Source organism: Lycium ferocissimum, chromosome 6, assembly GCF_029784015.1.
Source record: "Lycium ferocissimum isolate CSIRO_LF1 chromosome 6, AGI_CSIRO_Lferr_CH_V1, whole genome shotgun sequence".
In the NCBI taxonomy this organism is placed as follows: domain Eukaryota; kingdom Viridiplantae; phylum Streptophyta; class Magnoliopsida; order Solanales; family Solanaceae; genus Lycium; species Lycium ferocissimum.
The window spans coordinates 24,995,527-25,000,650 of NC_081347.1; positions in this window are offsets into that span (position 1 = coordinate 24,995,527).

Sequence of the window (5,124 nt, forward strand, 5' to 3'; positions counted from 1 at the left end):
ACTTGCAAATCGTGGAGGCGCACTAGCCGCCGACTGGGCTGAGTGTCTAGAATATGCACCTTGATCCCCCTATAATCACTACTCCCGCCCCATACATCTGGCTCTCTTGCTTTGCCTTCTATCAATATCACGATCACCCCTTTGCGGATGTTGTTGTCCTTCTAAATTCTGGGCATGGGCTTGAATGCAGGAAATATCTATCCTATCTTGCAACGAAGTCGTCAAGCAGTCCTTGAACAAATGTGGCTCTAATCCACTCACGAATCTGTGCACTCTATCTCCCATGTCGGCCACTATAGTCGGGGCATAACTAACCAATGAATTAAACTGAAGGCTATACTCCCGAGCACTCATTTTTTCTTGTTTTAGATTTAAGAACCTATTCGTGGCGGACCTCGGGTGGCAAATAGTGACGGATGAAGGCATCTACAAATTCTTGCCAAACGGGAGGAGGCGCGTTCTCTTTTCTTGATGATAACCAATTATTGTACCATAATACCGCCACATCTCGGAGTCTATAAGATGCCAACTCCACAGATTTCATTTCGGAGGCATGAATAATCTTCAATGTTCTCAACATTTCATCAATAAAACTTTGTGGGTCTTCATCCGGCTTTGACCTGAAAAACTCCGGAGGATTCAAACTCATGAAATCACGGGCTCTAGTACTAACGGACCTATCACTTGAACCCGAACCCTGCCGCTGTGCCTGGGCGACAACTAACTGCGTCAATAGATGAATAGCCTCGGTCACTTGTTGACCCGAAGTAGCCGGTAGAGGAACTGGAGGCATAGGAGCTGGAGCTGAAGCTCCCTCTTGTTCTTCTATAATAGGCGGAGTAGAAGAGGCATTAGACAGAGCCTCATTATGCAATTCACCCTCTTCTACATTTATTGGTGGCTCTCTTTCTACCCGCCTTTTCAACGTAATCTTGCCCTTCTGGGCGGCTGTAGCTTTTCCTTTTTTGCGGCATTTCTGAAATCATAACACACTATTAGGGAGGAGAAAATCTTATACACGGCTCTATCGCACGATCTCATAAGAAGAAGAATGGTCATTTTTCCTAAATGCCCTGTAGCCTCCTGTTTATTAATGTGGCGTGCAACACACCATAAATAAGACTCTACTAGACACGGCTCGTAGAACTTCCTAGGAGTGAACTGCTCTGATACCACTTTTGTCATGACCCGACTAGGGGCCATGACGGGTACCCGGGGCTAACCATCGAGCACCGCTCATACCATTACCCATCGTACTCATAAAGTGTTCATTCATTAATCTTATACTCAAATCATAGGAAAAACCATTTTTCACTTCGAAACATAATTACCTTTATATACATAAGCCCTTCGGCTATCAAAATAATGTACGTACAATAAGGACACCGTGAGACCATACTACCCACACATACGCATCTACGAGCCTCTACTAGAGTACTAGACATATGGACGGGACAGGACCCCGTCATGCCCAAAACATATATATACACAAAAGAATAAATCAATGGCACCTCCGGAATAATGGGGGGTTCTCAAAGTCTACTAGTAGCTCATACGAGTCTGGATCACCTCCCTGCCTACCTGTGGGCATGAACACAGCGTCCAAAGAAAACGGATGTCAGTATGAACATTGTACTGAGTATGTATGTCACGACCCAACCGGAGGGCCGCGATGGGCACCCGGTGCTAACCCACCCGGGCACCTCTTAACATACTTTCACGCCAATCTAGGTGAGCCATATGGCTAAATCATGCTTTTCATTCATCATCCATATTCATCCTATTGGGAGACAATTCATTTATATTAACATTAACAGCTGTGCCCGAATAAATGTACATAAGCCGACGAGGCTTGACGAGATAATATCCAAAATATAGGCCACAAGGCCAAACACATCTACCCATATACACATGTCTACGAGCCTCTAAGAAGAGTATGTCATAACATATAGGCGGGACAGGACCCCGCCGTGTCCATTAATATGTACACAAAAGAATCTATACCAAAAGCTGCAGCTCCGAATGGAATGGAGCCCCGCTATGTAGTCCCTGAGAAATATAGCTATGGATCAAGTCCGTTCCCCGGCCACCCGCGTGTGCATGATGCAGCGTCCACAAAACAAAAAAGGACGTCAGTACGAAGAATGTATTGAGTATGTAAGGCATGATCAACATCAATATGAAAGCATAATAGATAACATATGAAATAGCATAAGATGGGAGATAATAGTATCATCGTCATAGCACTTACTAGCCTTTCATAGGGACATTCCATTTCTATTGTGTATCCGTGTACATACATCTATATCCGTATCTGTCTACGTATCCGTACTCATTTACCTTTCGTATCTATTTTCGTATTCGTATTCATGTTTCCATTCATACTCATATTCATATCTTTTACATAACATTTACATATACTTAGCATATTCGTACTCATATTGATGTCATATACATAGCATTTATATAGCATACCCGACTACGAAGGTTCGGTGTTTCACATACTGGCCCTACCAAGGCTCAGTGTCATACATACCTGGACCTACTAAGGCTCAGTGTTATCCGTACCCAACTGCAGTGGTGCGCGCGTTACATATATACATATCTACTATATTCTGCGCGCGTTACATGTATACATATCTACTATATTCTACCCGGCCATATAAGCTCAGGGTTTCATAGTAGCCACACATGGGCACATATACATATAAGCTCATAAGCATCCTTAGCCTTTTTATTATCGTCATTCATTACATTCTATCCTTAGAGGATTTCTCGTCGTATAAGGAACTTAGTACAATCGTATCATATCGAGAATCATAAGCTTAGTAGCTTTTAGAGATAGGATCATAGAAGAATAGATATTTGGCCAAAGAACCATGCCTTATGAAAGAAGGGTTAGCCTTACATACCTCTCTGTTCAACTATTCTATCACTTGCACGTGCTTCTTCAATGCTCACGTTTCTACCTTCATTAAAGTACATACTAACATTAGAGAGTCGATAACTTAGCATACATGACTAAGACTTAGAGAAAATTGGGCAGCGTCTCCTTTATTTATAAGACTCCCTTCATATCATGTATCAGCTCCCAAACATCAATAATAACTTTCACAACATCATCACAGTAGCCTTTATTCAACTACATTATCCTTACTTCTCAATTCACTTCAATTCATCCATATTCATGGTCATATCACACAATTTCGTTCATTCATATACAGGGTCTATTCCATGTTCTCAATATTATTTATAACATGATTATAATCATAATGTATCAAGAATCATAACTCAATCCAAACATTTACTCAAAAGTGACACTATTCTCACATTCATGACCCATTTCCTATTTCCTTATATAATCCAAGTGTTTCAACTTCCAAATACCTTAAACAACAAGGAAATGTCATAAAACTTACCTTAGATGGTATAGGAATGAACCTGGGGTGCAAGCACTTCACTTGAGAAAAACCCTAGTTTCACCTTCACTTGGATTTCTTGTTTTGGATGAACTTTAATGGGTTTCTTACTCTTGATTCACTTAATTTGATGTAGTTGATCACTAATATCCCTTGAATTCGTGTGGGAGAAATATTCTAGAGAGAAGGAGTGAAATGTGGAAATGAAATAATGAACTTGGTCCTCTTTTTAATAACTCAGAATTCTAATCTGTTGGGACGTTATACGGACACTTATACGGTCCGTATAACTGACCGTGAAACAGACCCCTTCAACGTCCCTTCTCTGTGACCATTATACGGTCTATTATACGGTCCGTATAAATTTATACGGTCCGTATAACTGACCATATAATCCCACCAGTGAGGGACCTTCACTGTGATGGTCCTGCGGTCCATTATACGGTCCGTATAACTTATACGGTCCGTATAATGGGCCGTATGACCCATCAGTCCACTGAACTTGCTTCTCGTCACTTCGTTTGATCTCCAATCCTTACGAACCTTCTTAACACTTGTTTATCACTTCATTAATAACCTAAAGGACGTTATAACTCTTCTCCAAAACTTCATTAGGTCATCATTAATTCAATACTCGTAAATCTCACCCGACACATGACATATACCTTACTTTCCTTAACAACTTTCGTCCCCTACTTCCAATGTCTTTGGAAATCTTAATTAGGACCATTAAAGGCTATTTCTTACTTATGAAAACACCGTATACGTCGTGCTCTTTGTTTGCCCATTCACTATGCATCAACGGAAAATTTTTCAAGGTGTAACAATGTAAGGCATGAATGAAATGAACATAATAGAGAAATCATAAGATATAAGATGAAGATATAACCTGCGTAACTTTTAAGGGTGGATACATTTCATACATATATCATATATAATCATAGTACATGTATCACCATAGCGCATACATCATCGTATCATATATATCATCATCGTTAACCTGCGTCCGGGTAACCATCATATGCCTCCCACTAGTGGTGTCATGCCCGGCCCTCTAGGCTCGGTGTAAACATAGCAGCCCGCCTTAGCGGTGACATGCTCGGCCATTTAGGCACGGTGGAATCGTATGTAGCCCGCCTTCGCGGTGACATGCCCGGCCAACTAGGCACGGTGGAATCATATCGTCATATAGTCAACATAAACTTATCATTATCACACATTTCATAGGCATATCATAACCTTATCATAACTTAGCATCATCATACATTGATCTACATTATCCACATTTCACAATTTCACTTCAATTCCTCCATATTCATAGTCGTAGTTCACTATTGCATTTTCTCACATATAATACTTATCCCATATTCTAAATGTCACTTATAGCATACTTACAATCACAACATATCAATATTCATGACTCATTCCAAACTACTACTCAAAATCTCATTATTCCTATCTTTGTGACCCATTTTCTATCTCCTTCCATAATCTAAGTCTTTCAACCTCTCATTACCTTAAACAACATGGAATGATTATAAAACTTACCTTAGATAGTGTAGGAATAAGCCTTGAGTAGAAATACTTCTCTTGCACCAAAACCCTAGTTCACTTCCATTGGAATTCCTTGGCTTGGATGAACTTGAATGTGTTTCATACACTTGATTTTGTTGGTTTGATGAAGTTGATCATCAACTTCTCTTAG